Here is a 24,476-nt window from a genome sequence, read left to right as displayed (position 1 = left end):
ATTCCTCTCCTGAGCTAACCACCTAATTTCAGCCTAGCAGCCGCGCGGGATTAGCCGAGCGGTCTGGGTCGCTGCAGTCATGGACTGTGTGACTGGTCCCGGCGGAGGTTCGAGTCCTTCATCGGGCATGGGTGTGTTTGTCCTTAGGATAATTTAGATTAAGTAGTGTGTAAGCTTAGGGCCTGATGACCTTAGCAGTTAAGTCCCATAAGATTTCACGCACATTTTTTTTCAGCCTAGCACTTGCACACTTCATCCTCAAATATTTCTTGAATGTATTCAAGTCTCTGACTTCCCCACACTTTTTACCCTCTGCAGCTCCCTCTAGTACCATAGAGGTTATTCCCTGATGTCGTAACACATGTCCAGTCACCATGTCCCTCCTTCTTGTCAGTGTTTTCCGTACGTCCCTTTCTTCGCCGATTCTCCTCATCCCTTGTCTTATCAGTCAACCTAATTTTCAAGATTGTACTATAACACTATATCTCAAACCCTTCGATTCTCTTCTGTTCCGGTTGTCCCACTGTTCATGATTCAACATTATATAATGCTGGGCTCACAACGTAAATTCTCAAAAATTTCTTCCTCAAATTGAGGTCTACATGTGGTATTAGCAGACTTCGCCTGGAATGCCCTTTTCTCATTTCTGCTACATCGTATTACTTCTGTGTTCTTCCCTTTTGCTCTCAACTGATATTCTGTACTGCCTCTCTGGTGCTTTATCCTTTCCTACAGCCAAACTGATCGTCATCGAACAGTTCCTTAATTTTCTTTTCCATTCTTCTGTATATTATTCTCTTCATTAACTTGGATGCAGAAGCTGTTAAGATAGTTGTGTGATAGTTCTCGCCCTTATCTGCCCTTGCTTACCTTCGGAACTACTTGGATGATATTCTTCCGAAAGTCTGATGGTATGTCACCAGTCTAACACATTCTACACACCAAATTGAAAAGTCGTTCAGTAGCCATTTTCCCCAAAGAGTTTAGAAATGCTGATGGAATATTATTTACCCGTTCCAGAGCTCTTAATTCCGACTCTAATACTGTATCCTCTATGCCATCTTATCGACTCCAATGTCTTCTTCTATCACGTTATCAGACAAATCCTCCCACTGCCCCCCATCTCCGATGGAGGCCTTCGTTGCAGTCCTGCCACGCATCAGCTCTCTCTTCTGCGTTTGACAGTGGAATTCCCACTGCACTGTGAATGTTACCAACCTTGCTTTGAGTTTCGCCAAAAGTTCTTTTGACTATTCTGTATGCTGAGTCAATCCTCCTGACGATCATTTGTTTTTCGATTTCTTCACGTCTTTTACGCAGTCACTTCACCTTGGCTGCCCTGCACTTTCTATTTACCTCATTCCTAAGGGACCTACACTCCTGGAAATTGAAATAAGAACACTGTGAATTCATTGTCCCAGGAAGGGGAAACTTTATTGACACATTCCAGGGGTCAGATAAATCACATGATCACACTGACAGAACCACAGGCACATAGACACAGGCAACAGAGCATGCACAATGTCGGCACTAGTACAGTGTATATCCACCTTTCGCAGCAATGCAGGCTGCTATTCTCCCATGGAGACGATCGTAGAGATGCTGGATGTAGTCCTGTGGAACGGCTTGCCATGCCATTTCCACCTGGCGCCTCAGTTGGACCAGCGTTCGTGCTGGACGTGCAGACTGCGTGAGACGACGCTTCATCCAGTCCCAAACATGCTCAATGGGGGACAGATCCGGAGATCTTGCTGGCCAGGGTAGTTGACTTACACCTTCTAGAGCACGTTGGGTGGCACGGGATACACGCGGACGTGCATTGTCCTGTTGGAACAGCAAGTTCCCTTGCCGGTCTAGGAATGGTAGAACGATGGGTTCGATGACGGTTTGGATGTACCGTGCACTATTCAGTGTCCCCTCGACGATCACCAGTGGTGTACGGCCAGTGTAGGAGATCGCTCCCCAGACCATGATGCCGGGTGTTGGCCCTGTGTGCCTCGGCCGTATGCAGTCCTGATTGTGGCGCTCACCTGCACGGCGCCAAACACGCATACGACCATCATTGGCACCAAGGCAGAAGCGACTCTCATCGCTGAAGACGACACGTCCCCATTCGTCCCTCCATTCACGCCTGTCGCGACACCACTGGAGGCGGGCTGCACGATGTTGGGGCGTGAGCGGAAGACGGCCTAACGGTGTGCGGGACCGTAGCCCAGCTTCATGGAGACAGTTGCGAATGGTCCTCGCCGATACCCCAGGAGCAACAGTGTCCCTAATTTGCTGGGAAGTGGCGGTGCGGTCCCCTACGGCACTGCGTAGGATCCTACGGTCTTGGCGTGCGTCCGTGCGTCGCTGCGGTCCGGTCCCAGGTCGACGGGCACGTGCACCTTCCGCCGACCACTGGCGACAACATCGATGTACTGTGGAGACCTCACGCCCCACGTGTTGAGCGATTCGGCGGTACGTCCACCCGGCCTCCCGCATGCCCACTATACGCCCTCGCTCAAAGTCCGTCAACTGCACATACGGTTCACGTCCACGCTGTCGCGGCATGCTACCAGTGTTAAAGACTGCGATGGAGCTCCGTATGCCACGGCAAACTGGCTGACACTGACGGCGGCGGTGCACAAATGCTGCGCAGCTAGCGCCATTCGACGGCCAACACCGCGGTTCCTGGTGTGTCCGCTGTGCCGTGCGTGTGATCATTGCTTGTACAGCCCTCTCGCAGTGTCCGGAGCAAGTATGGTGGGTCTGACACACCGGTGTCAATGTGTTCTTTTTTCCATTTCCAGGAGTGTATATTGATGTATTTCTATTCTTGAACGTTTCTGTACTTCCTTCTTTCGTTGATCAGTTGAAGAATTTCATGTGTTACCCAATGCTTCTTCGCAGTTATCTTGCTTGTACATATGTCTGTTCGTCCGAAACACGTGACTTCCCTTTTTAGTGACGTCCGCTCTTCTTCAACTGATCTGCCTTCTGTGGTTTATCTTTTCGCAATATCCAACCTTAGCGAACTTCAAACGCGTCTAGTTATTCCTCAGTACTTCAGTAACCCACTTACTTCTACACTGATTCTTTCCAACGATTCTCTTACACTTTTCGTTGTGTCCGGATTTTTCCAAGTATACCTCCTACTCTTGTAATCCTTGAACAGAGTAGTCACTGTTAACATCTGAAATTTATTGCAGAACTCAGTTGGTCTTTCTCCTCTCTCATTCCTACCGAATACCTCACAGTCTCCCTTAACACTTTCTTCTATCTCTACCCCTAAAACCGCATTCGAATTTCCCATGATTATGATATTTTCATCTCCCTTCAAGGACTGAATTACCCGTCAGATATCCTCACACGCTTTCCGTATCTTTTCATCTGCTGCTTGCAACGTCAGCACGTGTACAGAACTATAGTTGTCGGTGTTGTTTCACTGTCGAATCTGATAGGAACAATCCTATTACTGAACTGTTGACAGTAGCTCACTGTCTTACATTCCTAGTCATAAATACTCCTGTCCCCGTTATCCTATTTTCTGCTACTGTTGATATTACGCTGTATTCGTCTGAGCAGAAGTCTTTATCCTCTTTGCATTTCACCTCACTGATCCCTACTATCTCTAGGTTTAGCCATTGGGTTTCCCTTTTCACATTTCTTTGCTTTCCTACTACGTTGAAATTTCTGACATTCCACGCTCCGGCTTTTGGCATCCCGTCGATGTTTATTCCATCTTTTTATTGTGGTCACCTCGTCCTTGGCAGTCCGCTTTCGGAGAGTCAAATGGGGGACTAATCCGGAATCATTTGCCAATGGAAAGATAATTATGACACATTTCAGTTTCAGGCCACATGTCCTGTAGATACGCAACAAGTATCTTTAATGCAATGATTTCCATTGCCTTCTACATCCTCATGCCGTTCATCAACACTGATTCTGCCGCATTTTAAGTGCAGTTTCGCACCACAAGTGCAAAGCGTCTCTGAACATCAATTCCTCCGCTCTCTTTGACAAGGCCGTTGGCAGAACGTGGGTGACTTCTTATGTTGTAAGACTTCGTCGCCATTGCAGACGGGTTTTAAACAAAATTTAAGCAGTGTGTGGGTTCAAATTCGAGACCCAGAGTGTTTTGATTAGCAGCCAATGACCCTATTTCTATACCACAGTGCACTAAAGGGAAATGGCGTTATCTGACATTAGTTTCTTTCCAGGAAGTTGGGGCAATTGCGCATACCATTCGGGACAAGATGGAAACATTACATTTGGTGTTCGTGGGCAGAATCTTCTCACGTTGCGGGTACATACCATGGCCAGCCGGATCCCCGATCTGAGAGCTTGCGAGTTCTTTCTTTGGGGGTACCTCAAGAGCCGAACGTTTGCATCGCGTGTCCCCAAATTAGAAATTCTGAGGCGACGCATTATTGAAGGGGTCCAGTCAATTCCACTGAAATTCTGGCAAAAATAATAGAAAGTTTCGTTTGTAAAAAAAGGAGATTTGTTTTATTGTATAAGTGAATAGTGTTAAGAAAGGTAATGGCAGCAGAGAGGCAGTTCTGACATTGCACTTGATAATGGAAGAAAGTCTGAAGAAAAATCAAGAGTCGCAAAGGATTTGTTGACATAAAGAAAACCGTTCGACTGTGTCAGACGGAGCAAGAAGGAATACTAGGACTGGAAAACCATGAACCAAGTTCCCGGATTAAAAAGGGTGTAAGAGAGGGATTTATTTATTTGTCTACACGACAAGTTCCGTAGGAGAAAATCTCTAAGGTCATGGAACATGTCTGTACATGATGTGCAAATGTTCAAGTGTGTGTAAAACGTTAAGCGACTTAACTTATAAGGTCATCAGTCCCTAAGCTTACACACTACTTAACCTAAATTATCCTAAGGACAAACACACACACCCATGCCCAAGGGAGCACTCGAACCTCCGTCGCGACCAGCCGCACGTCAGTACACGAAATTGCAACGTAAAAGTAATAACAGACAAAAATAAAATGTTTATGAACCCGAAAAAAGTCAAGCCATAAGTTTAAGTAAACGCAATCAACAATACAATAAGAATCAGCTTAATTTTTCAAGGAAGTCCTCGGCAGAATAGAAGGAGTGATCAAAAAGAAACTCTTCAGTTTCGATTTGAAAGCGCGTGGATTACTCCTTAGATTTCTGAATTCTAGTGGTAGCTTATTGAAAATGGATGCAGCAGTATGTTGCACACCTGTCTCCAAAAGAGTTAAGGAAGTCCGATCCAAATGCAGGTTTGATTTCTACCGAGTATTAACTGAGTGAGAGCTGCTTATTCTTGTGAACAAGCTTGTTTTGTTAATAAAGAATGACAGTAAGGAATATGTATTTTGAGAGGCCAATGTTAAAATACCCAGGGACGTAAATAGGGGGAGACAAGAGGTTCGTGAACTTACACCACTTATTGCCCGAACCGCCCGTTTCTAAGTCAAAAATATCCTTTTAGAATGGGAAGAGTTACCTCAAAATTTAATATGATACCACATAAGCAGCAGTAAAGGAAACACAAGAAAAATTTGGAGTAGGTATTAAAATTCATGGAGAAGAAGTAAAAACTTTGAGGTTCGCCGATGACATTGTAATTCTGTCAGAGAAAGCAAAGGACTTGGAAGAGCAGTTGAAGGGAATGGACAGTGTCTTGAAAGGAGGATATAAGATGAACATCAACAAAAGCAAAACGAGGATAATGGAATGTAGTCAAATTAAATCGGGTGATGCTGAGGGAATTAGATTAGGAAATGAGACACTTAAAGTAGTAAAGGAGTTTTGCTATTTAGGGAGTAAAATAACTGATGATGGTCGATGTAGAGAGGATATAAAATGTAGACTGGCAATGGCAAGGAAATCGTTTCTGAAGAAGAGAAATTTGTTAACATCGAGTATAGATTTAAGTGTCACGAAGTCGTTTTTGAAAGTATTTGTATGGAGTGTAGCCATGTATGGAAGTGAAACATGGACGATAACTAGTTTGGACAAGAAGAGAATAGAAGCTTTCGAAATGTGGTGCTACAGAAGAATGCTGAAGATAAGGTGGGTAGATCACGTAACTAATGAGGAGGTATTGAATAGGATTGGGGAGAAGAGAAGTTTGTGGCACAACTTGACTGGAAGAAGGAATTGGTTGGTAGGACATGTTTTGAGGCATCAAGGGATCACAAATTTAGCATTGGAGGGCAGCGTGGAGGGTAAAAATCGTAGAGGGAGACCAAGAGATGAATACACTAAGCAGATTCAGAAGGATGTAGGTTGCAGTAGGTACTGGGAGATGAAGAAGCTTGCACAGGATAGAATAGCATGGAGAGCTGCATCAAACCAGTCTCAGGACTGAAGACCACAACAACAACAACCACATAAGCGAATGAAAATAAGCAAAGTAGACTAATTTTCGTGTCGAACGATCACTCACTTCAGATACCGTTCGAGTAATAAAAATGGCAGCATTAAATCTTTGAATAAGATCCTGAAGCGGACTTTCCACGACAGCTTACTATCTGAATACCTAGAGATTTAAACTGTTCAGTTTCACTGACCATATGCACATTCTGTGAAATTAAAACGTCAGGTTTTGTTGAATTGTGTTTTAGAAACTGTAAGAATTGAGTCTTGCTGTGATTTAGCTTTAGTTTATTTTCTACAAGTCATGAACTTATGTCATGAATTGCACTATTTGAAACCGAGCCAGTGTTACACACAACATTCTTTTCTACCAAGCTAGTGTCATCAGCAAACAGAAATATTTTAGAGTTACCCTTAATACTGTTTTTCACCTCTAGTGCCCAATATATACATCAAAGTACCTATGACCAAAATATAACAAATGTTCAGGAGTGGGATTAAAATTCAGGGTGAAAGGATTCGCTGATTACATTGCTATCCTTCGTGAAAGTGAAGAAGAATTACAGGATCTGTTGGACGGAATGGAAAGTCCAATGAATGAAGAGTAGGGACTGAGAGTATATGGGAAAAGACGAAGGTAATGATAAACAGCAGAAATAAGAAAAGTGCCGGCCGAAGTGGCCGTGCGGTTAAAGGCGCTGCAGTCTGGAACCGCAAGACCGCTACGGTCACAGGTTCGAATCCTGCCTCGGGCATGGATGTGTGTGATGTCCTTAGGTTAGTTAGGTTTAATTAGTTCTAAGTTCTAGGCGACTGATGACCTCAGAAGTTAAGTCGCATAGTGCTCAGAGCCATTTGAACCATTTGAACCAAATAAGAAAAGTGAAAAACTTAAGATGAGAGTTGATCATGAATTAGACGAAGTTCCGCAAGTCTGCTACGTAGGATGCAAAATAACCCATAATTAAAGGAGCAAGAAGAACATAAAAGGAAGACTAGAACGGGTAAAACGCGCATTCCTGGTCAAGAGAAGGCTGCCAGTATCAAACGTAGGCATGAATTTGAGAAACGAATTTCTGAGAATGTCCCTTTGGCGCACAGAACTGTCTGGTAGTGGATCTTGGAGAGTGGAAAAAGCCATACAGAACAGAATCGAAGCGACTGAGATGTGGTGCTACAGAAGAATGTTGAAAAGCAGGTGGACCGATAAGAGAAGGCCAACAGCCTTGCCGCAGTGGTAACAGCGGTTCCTGTCAGATCACTGAAGTTAATATAATAAACTATATTGTAGAAACCAACATTTCGGCCAGAGTTGCAGTGGCTTTCTTCTTCTAGGCCCAGAAGAAGGCTAATGCAAACATGGATGAAACGCTGGTTTCTCCAGTATACTTTATTACATAATGCCGCATTACCTTACTCAGAAGGCCTTTATGTCTACCGACTCTGGCCTCGGAAGCCCACACACTGAAAGTGGTAGATCTTTTCTGCATGACCCTGTATGTGTTGACGTTGCTGTAACATTAATCCCAAATAAAAATTATTGAGCCTTTCGTGGCCACTTATTGGCATATTCCCTGAGGCTTCTGCTTCGTGATATTCGGCCGACGCTTGTTTAAAGATTTTCCTGACGTTTCGCTAGTACGAGTGGCTGTCGTATCTACTGGCAGACTGGAGGCAGTCCCACGACCGCCCATTGGAGGAGGAGCGTTCAGTAGGTAATGCGACAAAAATTTTTCTTGATCAATTTCGGCTGATAAAATACGGAGTTTCTTATATTACATAGTGGAATATTCCCGCTACAGAACCTTTAGTTTCTTGAAGTTCCGACAGGTGGCGGCACTACTTGTAACCTTCAAAACAGTGTCTGTAACGGAGGTACGTTCGAAGTAGAGAGCTGTCACTGAGTTTCTTTTGGTGGAAAACCAGAGCATTGAAGATACTCATAGGCGCTTGCAGAATGTCTACGGGAACCTGGCAGTGAACAAAAGCACGGCGAGTCGTTGGGTGAGGCGTCAAAATCTATCTGCATCTACATCCATACTCGGCAAGCCACCTGACGATGTGTGGCGGAGGGTACCTTAAGTACCTCTATCAGTTCTCCCTTCTATTCCAGTCTCGTATTGTTCGTGGAAAGAAAAATTGTCGTTATGCCTCTGTGTGGGCTCTAATCTCTCTCTCTGATTTTATCCTGTTCTATTAATTATCATCGCAACAAGGCCGCGCCAACCTGTCCGATCTGCCGCGTGCCGAACGACTGCATACAGCTGTGACTCCTTCAATGTTGGAACGTGCGGACACTCTCATTTGAGGTGACCGACAGCTCACAATCAAACACTTCCCTGCACAACCGGGAGTCTTTGTTGGTAGTGCAGACACACTTGTTCATCACTTGGGGTATTCAGAGTAGTGTGCGCGCTGGGTACCTCGCCGCCTAACAATAGACCATAAAGGGGAACGAAGAGCCATCTGCGCGGAATTGCTTGTGTGTAACGAGGCTGATCGTGACAATTTTTTGTCGAAGATCGTCACAGGCGGTGAAACATGGGTTCATTACTTCGAACCGGAAATGAAACGGCAATCCATGGATTTGCGCCGCAACACCTCTCCTCCGAAGAAAAAGTTCAAAGGCGCACTCTCAGCATGTCAAGTTATAGCGACGATCTTCTGGAACCCTAAAGGAATTATTCAAGTTATAGCGACGATCTTCTGGAACCCTAAAGGAATTATTCTGTTTGATGTCCTCTCTCATTGTGAAACAATTAACTCTGAAGCGTATTTTACTACACTCAGGAAATTGAAGAAACAACTTCAGCGTGTTCGTCGTCCCAAAAATGCAAACGAACTTCTCGTTCTCCGTAAAAACCCGAGGCCTCATACAAGTCTGCGCACCCGAGATGAGCTCACAAAACTTCAGCACCTTCCGACTTCCATCTGTTAGGCCCAATGAAGGATGCACTCCGCGGGACGCAGTCCCTTGCTGATGGAGAGGCTATTGGTGCAGCAGATCGTTGGCTCCGACATCGACAAGTAGAGTGGTACCGTGCGGGCATACAGGTCCTAGGAGAAATGTGGCGTAATGCCGTCGCATTTAACGGAGAGTATGTTGAGAAATAGGGTTTTGTAGCTAAAAGAGTAGGCAATAATATGTTTTATTGGAATCCTGAATAAAACCAACATGCTCTCAGAAAAAAAAAGTGTTGCATTACTTACCGAAAGCCCCTCATATGTACCAGTTGTGCCAACGTCTGAGGGCTTTTCTTGTTCATTACCGCTGTACTTCTCTTCTTGCTACCTGCAGCGGTCGTTTGCTGCAGCACGGACTGCTAGGATATTTTTCGGGCCGCTCCGTTCTCTTAAATTCTCGAATTTAATTCCTAAGGAGATACGGAAAGAATCAGAAAAAATCACCGTTAGCCTCATAGTCTGGATGACTGGAGATTAGCATTGTGTGTATGTTAAGGGGAACTATCCAAAGCAGGCTTTGGTCTGTGTCAAACCGTACATTTCTTTAGCAGCAATGAATATGCTGCTAAACTTCATGACCCAATAGAGAAATATCCACATATTCAATCTCCATAAGACGGAGTTTAGTATTTCACCTAAGCAACTGGCGCTGTTTTAGTGTTAAGTAAGTACGCAATATACTGTCGTTTGTTTCTCACAAAATCACGAAAATTTAACACAAAGTTAAGTAGAAACCGAACTCGGGGAAGATCAGTTTGGTTCCCGAAGAAATTTGAAGACACAGGAAGTGATGCTAAGCTTTGAACTTATCTTAGAAGATAAGTTAAAGGAAGGAAACATATGTTTATAGCATTTGTTAATTTAGAGAAACATTTTTTTAAAAGTTGACTGTACCACACAACTTGAAACTCAGAAGGTTGGCGGCGCGGAATGGCCGTGTGATCTGAAGCGCCATGTCACGGATTGCGCGGCCCCTCCCGCCGGAGGTTCGAATCCTCCCTCGGGCATAGGTGTGTGTGTTGTTCTTACCATAAATTAGTTTAAGTAGTGTGTAAGTGTAGGGACCGATGACCTCATCGGTTTGGTCCCTTAGGAATTCACACACATCTGAACATTTCAGAAGGTTGAGGGAATCAAAACGTTGTCTACAACTTGTGCAGAAACCTTCTCCAATTATATGAAGCGAAGGATATGAAAAGAGAATAGAAACTGAGAACAGTGAAAAGGATAGTTGCCTATCCCCTATGACATACAGCCTGTGCATAGAGCAAGTAACAAAGGAAACTGAAGGGAAATTTCGAAAAGAAATTAAAATTAAAGGAAAATAAATAAAAACTTTTAGTTTTGCTGAAGACACAGTAATTTCGTTAAGGATGGCAAAGTACTTGGAAGGTTAGTTAACTGGGTTGGCTAGACTCTTCAGAATAAGTGACAAGATGAACATCTACGAAAGTGAAACAATGATTATAAGGTCTGGTAAAATTAAGTCAGGTGATGGTGAGGGAATTATTTTGGGGAAAGGTGCAAGAAAAGTAGTAAAGGAGAGAGGACATGGAATGCAGGCTGGCAACAACAACAAAAGTATTTCGAAAAGGGAAACTTGTTAACATCTAATATAAATTTAACTGTTAGGATGTCTTTTTTGAAGGATTTTATCTGGAGTGAACACTGGTACGGAAGCTATACGTAGACGATAAACGGTTGAAGTGAAGAGAACAGAAATATTTGATGTATTGTGCTACTGGAGAAGTCTGAAAATTAGATGGGTAGATCGAATAGCTAATGAGGCGGTGCCGAATGTAAATGGTGAAAGAAGAAACTTATGGCACAACTTGATTAAATGAAGGGTTCGATTGACAAGACGCATACAGAGGCTGCAAGGGATAGACAGTTTCGTAACGAATGCGGGTAGGAGAGGAGGGGAGGAGATAAAAGCTCTGGAGGGAAATCAACTTTGATTACGGCAAGCAGGTTTAAATGAATGTAGGTTGTAGTTGTTACACAGTCTGTCCCAGTTTCGTAAAGACTGCCTGTATGACATTCTAAACTGCAACACTATCTCTTTGCGAAGTGCAACCGTGTCTGCAGCAGGCATCCTGGCCATAAATGTAGCAGCAATACGTGTGTGACACACGTCGCAAAACGGCAGTGGAGCAGTGAGGCATCCTCCAGCGGTTGTGATCGAGAATTCGCCGAATTCAATCCGAATACTGAGAGGCAAGTTCCTGGTTGCTCCTCCATGACGACACTCCAGCCCAAAAAGCGACGACTGTGCACGAGTTTTTGGCCAGCAAGTGGATCACATTCCTGAATGACCCATCGTATTCGCTTTATTTGGCCCCAGCCAACTTCTGGTTCTTCCCCAAATTGAAGTTGGCAAGGAATGGACGCAGTTAAGGCGCACTTAAGGACATCGTAGAAAATTGTATGGCAATAGTAAATGCAACTCCAAAAAAGGACAACAGTTACTGTTTCAAAACACTTTTAATTCGATTTAAGCTGTGTTTTGATTCAGGGGGAGACTATTTTGAATAAAGACAGTGATTTTGTGAACGCAGTTCATGGCTACTATGTTTCATAGCCACAGTCCTAATGCAACTGGTACACACTGTGTAAGCGGAGATGAAGAGGCTCTGACAGATTGGACTAGCGTGGATAGATGTATCAAAACAGTCTTTGAACTGTAGACCACATCAACAATAACAAACTTCTTCAGAGACACACCTTTATATGACTTAACCCCAGGTAAATAACCTAATAGTACAATTAAACATTATCGTTCCACAGTGACCGGAGTCCATAATGTACCAGCAAAATACGAAAATTTCTGACTGACAGTGTTGTTTATTGCATCCATAAACCTCTATATAGCGAGAAGAGGGCCCATTTGTTTGTACTCCATATAAAACTACAGTTTTATTCCGATATTAATGAAATTTTGTATACTTTACCTTCAAGACAAGAGGAAGATCACCGTCTCCGTACGATTGCGTAATCTGACGTGAAACATATATGAATGTAGTATATAAAGCGAAAGGGCTGTTACCGAAAACCTTTAAAAGTTCTTGGCCGATATACTTCAGATTTCTAGATGATCCCGTAATGAACGCTTGGGCGGACGAAGGATATATATTTTAATATACACAATATGTAAGAATAAATGTAAAATATACAAAGGAGAAACATAGTTTCCAAATATCTCGAAAAGTACTTCACCTATTTGCTTCAACCTTCTTGGCCGATTTACTTCAAATTCCTACATTCAGATGAAACAATGAAAAAAATTAATGAAAAGTTAAATTCCTAACGAACCATCTATGTAGTGGTAAACTGACTGTAATACTAAATTACAGAGCCAATATCCATCTTCTAGATAGTACCATTAGACGCCACTAGATTGCAGGGCGAGCGAAAGCTCGAGAATTTGAAGGAAACGTGATTGCAATCTCTTATTTACTGATTGGTTGTCGTTGTTACATATGACATACATCCTAGAAGATTTTTGGTCCGCGTTTCACTGTTACTTTTGTTATTAAACTCCGCAGTGCCACACAAACCTAAGTCAGGTCGTAGATACTGTACCAACAGAAACCACTAGATTGCGAGCCGATCAAAAATGGTTCAAATGGCTCTGAGCACTATGGGATTTAACATCTGAGGTCATCAGTCTCCTAGAACTTAGAACTACCTAAACCTAACTAACCTAAGGACATCACATACTTCCATGCCCGAGGCAGGATTCGAACCTGTGACCGCAGCGGCTGTGCGAGCTAGTCAAAAGACCGAACAGAACCCGAGATTTCCCGAACGCACGTATGCTGTTCGAACAATTCGAACAGTGCACAATCACAGCCCTACTTGAAACAGTGAAAACTGAATTGAAACAATAGAAGATAAGTTCTCCAGAAACCGAATGATATACATTTCGCAAACTATAATAACAGATGGCGCAACTATTCATCTTTTCATATAGGTGGGACGTATTGATTCGTCGCATTCCTTTGATACCCAGTGGTTCAAATATGTCCTACAGTTTAAAGTGACTGCAGTTTCCCAGGCGTCTTGCATTCGCTATGAGTATCAACAAGGCGTAGGGCCAATCACTTTGTGTGGCAGATATTATTCACGATATTATTCACCCCGGGCAATGCTGGACACTGCAATTAGTCCCTAATAACAACGATTATGTTACAGAGGAAAATTTATACGCCATGTAATCTTGAGGCCATTCGTGAGATGAGTGGGAATTTGTCGTCAATGTCTAGGTCATAAGAGATGGAGCAGTAGCTTATGAATAGACGGGGGAAGTTTCATCCGGAATACCACTGACTTTTCTTTGCACCACGTCGGCCACTGGACAGTGTAGATTCGCCATCTGGAATGGAAATGCTTCTACTTGGCTGTATGTCGTAAATCCTCTTCTGTGGAGAGCATGTGAAGGTTGCAGCTGCTTGCTAAGGAGTGGGCGGTATGGTCAGAGCACTGTGTGTTTGCTGACCTCTATTTCAGCTGCGTGGCCTTCCTGAGAGCGTCTTGTCGGAATGCTGCTTTCGCTGGTCCTGCCCACGCAGCCGAATATGCCGGGCGAAAGCGCCACATTTGGCCGGGGCGCTAGTGGTCCTCACGCGAAAGCACGGATTGCAGCTTTTGTTGCGTGCAGTCTCTGTGTACCAGACGTGAGAACCCGTGGCTGCCAGAGCAATGGAAATCTACTGCGAAAGAGTGTCGACTCACTTCGACATTCTTAATTTACAGGTCCTAGCAAGTTCGTACCAGAGCGTTGGCACAATTACTCGCTGATCTGCGTGTGGTACACTTAAATACCGAGGTAGAGGAACTCCTACTTCCCACTTACAGTATGACATAACTATTCCTCTTCTAGGTGACTGATGAATGGCTGCACACTACAGGGTGAGGAAGAAATGCCGGATTCAGGACAAAAGTTTATCCAGATCGGTACATTCTGAAAACGTATGTATGACAATGAGGAGCTTCAACACTATCACATCGTGCAGCGCATCGGAATGTACAGAAGAACGCGTATCACCCCGCACTACAGTACCAGCGGTTGTGGTGTAACCGTTCTTTAGAGAGTAGTTATACAGAAACGAGTATTAGATTAAATTCTGTAATACGAAATGACGTAAGAGCCAAAAAACGGTAGTAGTTGTGGTGTCACCGCCAGACATCACACTTGCGAGGTGGTAGCCTTTAAATCGGCCGCGGTCCGTTAGTATACGTCGGACTCGGGTGTCGCCACTATCAGTGATTACAGACCGAGCGCCGCCACACGGCAGGTCTAGTCTAGACTCCCTAGCGCTCGCCCCAGTTGTACAGCCGACTTTGCTAGCGATGGTTCACTGCCTACATACGCTCTCATTTGCAGAGACGACAGTTTAGCATAGCCTTCAGCTACGTCTGGACTCGCATTCGGGAGGACGACGGTTCAATCCCGTCTCCAGCCATCCTGATTTAGGTTTTCCGTGATTTCCCTAAATCGTTTCAGGCAAATGCCGGGATGGTTCCTTTGAAAGGGTACGGCCGATTTCCTTCCCAATCCTTCCCTAACCCGAGCTTGCGCTCCGTCTCTAATGACCTCGTTGTCGACGGGACGTTAAAGACTAACCACCACCAACACCACCTTCAGCTACGTCATTTGCCACGGCCTAGCAAGGCGCCATATTCAGTTACTATGTATCCTGAACAGATAATATTGTGAATCGTGTACCGTCAAGAGCGACGTTCATCATTAATGGATTAAAGTTAAGTATCAAACTAATTACGTCCGCCGGCCGAAGTGGCCGTGCGGTTAAAGGCGCTGCAGTCTGGAACCGCAAGACCGCTACGGTCGCAGGTTCGAATCCTGCCTCGGGCATGGATGTTTGTGATGTCCTTAGGTTAGTTAGGTTTAACTAGTTCTAAGTTCTAGGGGACTAATGACCTCAGCAGTTGAGTCCCATAGTGCTCAGAGCCATTTGATTTTTGAATTACGTCCGCTTTCTGAATTCTAATTCCTTGTCATGTTCCAGACCTCACGTCAGTATAGTTCTTCCCTCCTCACGCCAGCCTGCGTGAGCTAAAACGCGTGCATTTCGGCCTCCACTAGTAACACGGTGTTGGCTCTTATGCCAACACAACAGTAGAATTTCGAAGTAATAGTTAGTTAAAATTTTACAAAGAGTAGATATTCGAAATAGAGTAACGCAAAGTAGTACAAAGGGAATCCGAGGAAGACATAACAGAGCTGCGTTTTGTTTTGAGTGTAATATATAAACCAATGTGCAGCATTGTTAGGTCTCTTGAGTTTTTGTTTTCAGCGGTGGCGAGTGCGTTCGCAGTTCTTCCGTGGTAGTCGGTATTTTAGGATTTGAAGCCTAATAAAATTGCATTCTTAGAACTGGATTAGATATTGGAGTGGTGGAGAATAGATTATTTTGGGATAAATTCAGAGACGGAGTCAATTAGAGGTGTCTGGGTGTACGAACATTGATATTCAAGTGAATGGTGATTGTACATGTTAAACGAAACGCTACGATCTTATACTTACGATTGTGAAGAGATCTATTGACAATACGGAAACTTTTGTGTTGAATTAAGACTTTATTCGCTGTATGCGAATTATTAAAGAGTGTTGAGACCGATAATAGTTTGAACCTTATCACACTAGTATCTTTGCCGTTCGTTGTCAAGGTGATTCCGCTAATAAACGGGAAGTGAAAAATAGTGCCCGTTAAAAGACTTGTGCTGAACAGACATTGAAAGGATTCGAACCCATAATTAATATCGTGTCGTGAGAATTGAGAAGCTTCGACACTGTAAGGCACAGACACATATTTACGACTTATCGACCATTAATGGCAAAGGACAATTTCATGGGAAAACATATCTTCGGTGACAGTTACACGAAGGAATGTAGTACTGACTGACTGTTATCATACCGAAACAATACACACTAGAATTAACTCTCCTTTCATTAATCCCCCAGTGCCATCTACCTTTTTACAAACAGATTTAATAGGATTCAACGAATGCATACAAGCTGCTAAAGAAACTAAATCAAATTACTCAGGGAAACACATTAGTAAAAACACACTGGAACTCAATTGGTATGTTACTCCAGAGTAATAAAAATAAAAACAAAACTGTTGTTGGATCCGTCGTGGTTGGAAAAACGTGATCAATTTTCAACTGCTAGTTCACACGACTACATTCAAAATGTGATTCAGAGATGTTTTATGACCGACCCACACGGCAGGGAATGGTTCTTAACTAGCCGGGACAATATATACACAAACTTTTGAGATCAGCTTCGCTGCTGGGGCGTGGGGGCGGGGGAGGGGGCGGGGGCGGGGAACGTCGAAGCGATATCTGTGAAGTCTCGACGACAGTGGATGTGCGGGCATAGTAGCTAACTGAGTAGAGTCTGCTGGGACATCAAACGCTACCCACTATGGAGTTATAATTCAGTTCCTCGCCAGGTGGCTACTTTATGTTTCAGTTTTCTTTACCTAATTCTTGTGCTTTATAAGAACGACATCATTTTGTCACATGACAACAGCCTGTTAAGTGACAGTGAAATCCATTAAACTGCATGCATGTCTCTACTAAGCGTAGTGCACAACCATAACTGTTCCTATCAAGTTCATGCAGGGCGGCTTGCCGATGGAGTACACAAACGAGGAACACTTCAACATGCTTTTGGCGCTGGGTGCATCCGATAAGGAAGCTGCTGGTGCCCTTGCACATGCTGCGCAGTATCCTCAAAGGCGCTATAAGAGTGATTTTCGTCTACTGGATCAACGCCTTCGGGAAACGGGTAACCTTCGTCTACAGGTAATGGAGAGAGGTTGTCTGAGGACTGAATTCCACAAGTAGTGAACGCGATTCTTGAAGCCGTATACCACTCATCTCGACGAAGTACCCGTGATATTGTAAGGCAGTTACAGATAACTCAACGACTGTTTTTTAAAGTGTCGCATGATGAAGAACAGCATCCACATCATTATACGAGGTGTGATTGGAAAGTTTTAAGAATTGGCTTGTCATTGTACAATAGTGGTACTTACATGCTACTGTGATGCATCTCCTTCAATATAGTCCCCTTCTGACTGAATACACCGACTCCAACGGTGTTTATACTTTTGGAAACATTCCTGGAAATTTTTTTCCTGAAGTGTGTTAAGGACGATCTCTGTAGTTGCCTGGATGTCTTCAATCGAGTCAAATCGCTTCCCTTTCAGTGAAAATTTCAGTTTAGGAAGCAGGTAAAAGTGCGCAGGATCCAAATCAGGGGAATATGGCGGTTTTGGAAGCACAGGAATTTTGGTCAATAAATCAACGATGGAGAAGGCACGATGAGCCGGAGCATTGTCAAGGAGTAGCACCCAACCCCTGTCATTCCACAATGCAGGCCTTTCCTTCCACAACTTTTCGCGCAAACTCTCAAGGACACATTTGTAGTATTCTTGGTTAAGTGTCTGTCTTCCAGGGGTAAATTCATGATGTACAATACCGGTAGAATCGAAAAAAAAATCACCAAAATTGTCTTCACCTTCGACCGACTTTGCCGTGCTTTTTTCGGTCTTGGTGAACCTGGAGCCTTCCACTGCGAAGACTGCACTTTGTTTTCAGGATCATATCCATATACCCACGATTCGTCACCTATAGTTACCCCATTTAACAAATACGCATGGAGAGCTGCATCAAACCAGTCTCAGGACTGAAGACCACAACAACAACAACAACAATCAGTTCTTGGGACGCTTCTAGTAGGTATTGTCTCTGGTCACTTGAAAACACTTTTGGAATGAATTCTGCGGACACTCGACGCATGTTCAAATCTTCAGTTAAATTGACTGAACTGTTTAGAAACTTAAATTAAATACATCAGCGATCTCCCTAATTGTAAGTCTACGATCAGAGCACACTAAGTCGGGAACTTTCGCAACATTTTCTTTCGTTTTTGAGGTGGAAGGACGGCCGGATCGTGGTTCATCTTCAAATGGTTCGCGGCCATTTTTAAATCTCTTGACCCAGACAAAAACATTTGACTGGCTCATACAATTATCTCCAAAAGCTGTTTTTAATAGTTCATAAGTCTGAGAAGCTGATTTACCGGTTTCAAAACAAAATTTCACACAAACTCATTGCTCCATTTTTAAGTCCATTTTCACACAGACAGAATCCGGCAACAATTCCTAGCAGACCCGCACTCAACCAGCGGTCACAACGAACTGAATAAAGGAAACACAGTTTCATGTCAGAGGGTGTTCAAGGAAAAGGCAATGACTCACTCCCCACCCTCCACGTATCTGCCTGCCAAACCAGTAAGCAGTAGCGAATTCGTTCTTAAAACTTTCCAATCATATCTCGTATATTACATCAACACCATCGATCAGAAGACCGCATTCGACGAACATTGTTTCGTGAATGGCTTTGCACCAATTGGAAGATAATGAACATTTCATAAATAAAATATGGAGAGACGAATCTACCATCGTCCGTGAAGGTATTATCTCCTCCACAACAGCGATTATTGTTTGGAACACTCAACGTGTTACCAGAGAAACGTGATTTTCAGGCACGCTCTGGCGTAAACCTGTGAGCTGGAATCTCGGGAGAGTGCTTTTGGGCCCTTACCCACTGCAGATAAGTTGAATGCGCCCCTGTGTCGTCCGTGTCTCTGCAACACTTTGCCTGACGCATTAGGAAACGTTCCAGGTGCTGTTCAGCGACAGCTATGGTTGCAGCATGATGGTGCGCTATCACACTTGTGGAATGAATGTGCGTAACTGCACTGTCAGAATGTTCACAGTTCATCCTTTTAAAGATTTCCAACTTACTCAAGATTTATTGTTGCAACAGTTCATATGAAGTACTTGAAATGGTACATTTACAGATCAATAGCACTAGTTGTTCTAAGGTACCTGGTATCGACCCTTGATAAACATATTAGTAGGTGTGTAGGCCCGACGGACGGCAATAGAGGCGCTGACTTTGGCATCCTGTCGATCATACATATGGCGAAAGCTTTCCTGGGATATGTTATATCAAGCCTTCACGACCTGTTTACGATGTTTTGTAAGAGTTGCTGACTGACGAGTCACTTCTCGACCCATAATATCGGTTGGCCAGGGAAGTTGCTGCAAGTCTCGCAGAGCATATTGAGTTTCACGGGCAGTGTGTATGTGAGCATTATCGAGTTGGAATAACACTTCAACTTCCTGTTGTAAGAACGGGTCTAACTACATTCAGCACGTACCAAGCGCTGGTTAGCGTCCCCTCCAGAAACACTAAAGGTGAACGAGAGTTGTAGCCTATCGCAGCCCAGATCATAAGGCCTGATCTTGCTTGAATGCATTCTAGGAGACAGCACTCACCAGGTCTACGTCGTACTCGCAAACGACCATCATTTGCGTGCAGGCACAATCTGCATTCGTTACTGAAGCCCACAGCCCACAGCACGCCACTCTATTTTCCAAGTCATTCTCTGACGGCACCAGTGGATGCTGTGGTGTGAGTGGAACACGGGCTATAGTATGCGTGCCCGTAGTTCAAATTGGTTCAAATGGCACTGAGCACTATGGGACTTAACTTCTGCGGTCATCAGTCCCCTAGAACTTAGGACTACTTAAACCTAACTAACCTAAGGACATCACACACATCCATGCCCGAGGCAGGATTTGAACCTGCGACCGTAGCGCTCGCGCGGTTCCAGACTCTAGCGCCTAGAACCGCTCGGCCCGTGCCCGTAGTCCCACTGCTAATAACCGGTTCGCAACAGTTCGTGTTGACACTACTGGGCTCACAAGTCCTCTTATGTGTACTGTGGTAGCTGTACGATCCGCCACTGCTGCCCTTACAATGCGACGATCCTAGCGTGTTTGAATCCTGCCTGGAGCATGGATGTGTGTGATGTCCTTAGGTTAGTTAGGTTTAAGTAGTTTTAAGTTCTAGGGGACTGATGACCTCAGATGTTAAGTCCCATAGTGCTCAGAGCCATTTGAACCATTTGATCCTAGCGGGCGTCTGTGATACATGGACGTCCAGAACCTCATCTACGGGTGCGACAGTATTCACGTGGCCACTGATACAACTGACGTAGCACATCCAAACTGTGTGGCAGTTCTGCGAAAGGACCATTCCGCCAGTCGAAAGGCTACAGTTCGACGCCTCCCAAACTTGCGCATTTGGCTGTAGGAAGCACCAGTGTGTCTCAATGGCATGGTTGCCTGCTTGCGTCACAAGTCTGCACCACACTCAGTCTTCTGGTTGAGAGCATTTCCTATTAAAGGCTAGACAGAAAAGGCGCTCTGATAGCTATGCCACTACGCTATCTGTTATTGGACGACGCTGAAACCATTATCAGTATATCTACTATAACTCAAGTTGCATATACTGTCACTGGACCAAAATCAATTTTTTCCGGCAATGTACGAGGTGCGACAATAAAGTAATGAGACCCGATATAAAAAAAAAAATGTTGCTTACCGTTTTAGTCAAGTTTAGTGTTGTCTCCTTCAAAGTACTTCCCTTCTGATTGCACACACTTTTTCCAGCACTTCTGCTACTGATGGTAACATTTCTGGAACTTATCTTCTGTAACATCCTCCAACACCCTCGTCATCTTTTGTTGTTTGAAAATGGTGTCCCTTGACCGCTGTTTTAACTCTTGGAAATAGAAAAAAAGTCGCACGGAGTGATATCTGGTGAATAAGGAGGCTGTGGTAGTACTGCAATTTGTTTTGAGTTAAAAATTACTGTACTGACAGAACAATATGGGATGGCACATTATCGTGATGCAGAATCCAATTATCAGCAATGTTGGCACGGACACAAAGAACTCTTTTACGAAGTCTTTCTAAAATTTCTTTGTAGTAATATTGGTTAACTGTTTGTCCAGGAGGCACCCACTCTTTATGAACAATCCCCTTGGAATAAAAGAAGCACAAAAGCATGCATTTCACTTTTGACTTTGACATGCGAGATTTTTTTGGTCTGGGTGATCCCTTTGAGCACCGTTGCGAATTTGGCGTTTTGTCTCTGGATCGTACTGAAAAAACCAACTTTCATCACCAGTGATAACACGGCTCAACAATTCTGGATTGATTTCCGTTTGCTCTAACAGATCGGCTGCCACATTTTTCCGTGTTTCTCGCTGTTGTCGTATGAGATTTTTGGGGACTATTTTTGCATAGATCTTCTTCATACCATGATCTTCAGTTATTGTTAGATGAACCGTTTCTCGATTGATGTTCAGTTCTTCTGCAATCATTTTCACTGATGATCTTTGATCAGATCATACGAGTTCACGCTCCCTGGCCAAGTTGACATCTGTCCGTGAGGTTGATGGTCGTCCACTGCGGTCTTCATCTTCAACATTCGTTCAGCACTCACTAAACATTTGATGCCAACGAGAAACTTGAGTTCTTGACATAACCTCCTCTCCAAAAGCCTTCTGAAGCTTACTGTAAGTTGTCGTCGCGTTTTCACCCAATTTAACGCAAAAAAGAAATGGCATACCATTGCGCAATATTATGCGATTCCATTTCCGTGACAAGAGACACAAACACATGTTAACCTATTACAGCACAACTCATGACTGAGCAGTTGCATCGATGTGCTGCTTGGACTAGAAGCAGCTTACAGACCAAGGTCAAAGATATTGTGCCTACGCAAGCCTGCAGGGTTGCCACATCTTGCAAAGAAAATCAGTCTCATTACTTTATTGCCGCACGTCGTATTTTAAGGAAGCGTTCCCAGGTTAATGGTTTGGTTGTGGAGGTCCAATGTTCTGGCCTCCATTCCCCTTAATCTGTCGGATTTTTAACTGTGGGGACGCTTAAAGGAACAAGTGTCTGATATTCCACCAATCAATGTACACACTCTAACAAATCGTGTGCATGCCACTTCGGCAATGGTGGATCCAGATATGCTGCGTAGGTTCCAGCAAAATATGATCCAGTGAGTGGCGAATTGTTTGAAAATGCAAGGTGGTGGCTTTGAAATCTTCACTGAAGAACGTTGCTTTTACACGTACATACTGGCTCTGTGAAGATAAGCCTGGGCGTCAAATCTGCAGGATGGAATTATCGCGCATAGTATAATGTGCAGTCTAGTGTATCTTAGCTATCGTGTTTTTTGTACTTCACTGGATACAGACGATGTTACTGTATTCATTATTATCGTCTGTTGGATTTATTTGTATCATGGGCGAAATAAAGTGGTCTTTTACGTCTGTGCAAACTTCATGCTGTGTCTTAATGTTTAAACAAAGGTAGCAGTAACAGAAAGAAATACACAAGAGGTGTAAATTGGATATAATTCGATACTTTAACTGAAAAAAAAATGAAACTTCCTGGCAGATTAAAACTGTGTGCCCGACCGAGACTCGAACTCGGGACCTTTGCCTTTCGCGGGCAAGTGCTCTACCAACTGAGCTACCGAAGCACGACTCACGTCCGGTACTCACAGCTTTACTTCTGCCAGTACCTCTAGGAGACGAGGTACTGGCAGAAGTAAAGCTGTGAGTACCGGACGTGAGTCGTGCTTCGGTAGCTCAGTTGGTAGAGCACTTGCCTGCGAAAGGCAAAGGTCCCGAGTTCGAGTCTCGGTCGGGCACATAGTTTTAATCTGCCAGGAAGTTTCATATCAGCGCACATTCCGCTGCAGAGTGAAAATCTCATTCTGGAAAAAAAAAATGTTTTATACGAACACGAATCGATCATCGACACGTCTGCATATCTGTGCCACATGGAATTGCCTCACCTCACTGAGCTAATGAGACACTCCCGACACAGTGCAAAATTCATACTAATTGTTCTTGCCCACACTGAACGCAGTTACGGTGTTGCCAGAGCTTCGTTTTTTAAAATCGAATTAGGTTTCGCTAGATACATTTTTGACTTGAATTGGGATGAAAGTGTGTCATTTTTTCTTCGCCCCGTATAGTATTTGCATTATTAGGAATGCTATGAAAGGAAATGATGAGAATGGGGCCTGTACACAGGACAGCTCTCACAAACGACACGAAGAATGCCATCGACAACGACGTCTCCTTCCTCCACTGTTAACAGCGACACATTACCCAGCTCTGTAGCAGGTCTGGCACTGAGCCTAGGTCATAGCCGTAAAGTATGGTTATCAAGACCATTTTTTGCAGTCGGCTCTCAGCCGTGGCAGCGTGCGGACGGCCCCGCGCGCCGGCCAGTGCTCCGCTGCAGGCGTTGTTTACTTCCGCGTCGTAGCTTTCAGGCTTGCGTCCGTCCACCGTGAACAACATGTCGAGCGCTTACCGCCGTGCTACCCTTAAAGTTTCCTTCCCAGCTGAACATGCGCGACCTCGTGCACATGAAGTTGAAACGTTCATACGTGAAGAAGTTCGTTTAGATCCTAACCACGTTATCGGAATCCATTTTTCGATCACGAGTAGTGTCGTTCATATTAAAATGACGAACACCGAGGTGTGTGAAGATGTTATTCGCCGCCATGCCAATGGACTTAAGTTCAAATACTCTGATGGTCACGTCGGAGCTGTAACACTTGAACTCGCAGAGTACGGTCAACGCACGATTAGGGTGTTTGAACTACCTTTTGAAGTGCCGAAGGACGAAGTTGTCTCTGCGTTACAACCATACGGTAACGTCATCGGTTACGTAGAGGAAAAATGGCAAACCTTCACGACCTACCATGTCCTTAATGGTGTGCGTCAGGTCAAAATTGAACTGAAAAAACATATTCCATCATACCTGACCATTGGCGGGGTGCGAGCTATTGTCATGTACGACGGCCAACCCCGAACGTGTGCGGGTTGTGGACAAGAAGGCCACGTCAGATCCGCCTGCATGCGACGCCGCCTGATCCAGACGCCGGTCGGCGAGGAAGCGTCCCCAGCGGTGATGACTCAGATCCCTGTCACATACGCCAAGGTTGCCCAGGAAGGTAGCACGTCTACACAGAGTCTTCCTGCTCCGTTGACGTCGTCTGATCAGGTAGATGCAACCGCTCCTGAGATTCCTTCTGAGGTGCCCCAGACGCCAGATCCTAACCTGCCGAATCATCGCAGCACTGTGACTGAAAATGCTACTGAGATGGACGTTGATCCGGGAGTGGTACCTACTTCTGCTTTCCTTCAGACTGGTCCGGAGTCAGACGAAAGC

At 44.3% G+C, this 24,476-nt stretch overlaps 1 protein-coding gene across 1 annotated transcript in view; it reads left to right on the top strand.

Moving 5' to 3' along the window:
- The window catches only part of LOC126412350 (probable cytochrome P450 301a1, mitochondrial), a 260,468-nt gene that overhangs the window by 129,833 nt on the left and 106,159 nt on the right, over positions 1–24,476 (top strand). The gene's annotated exons all lie outside the window — the stretch shown is intronic.

This window comes from Schistocerca serialis, chromosome 7 (genome assembly GCF_023864345.2).
Source record: "Schistocerca serialis cubense isolate TAMUIC-IGC-003099 chromosome 7, iqSchSeri2.2, whole genome shotgun sequence".
NCBI classification, from domain to species: Eukaryota; Metazoa; Arthropoda; class Insecta; order Orthoptera; family Acrididae; genus Schistocerca; species Schistocerca serialis.
Note: the sequence above shows the minus strand (reverse complement) of the source record. Positions and strands in the feature narration are given on the sequence as shown.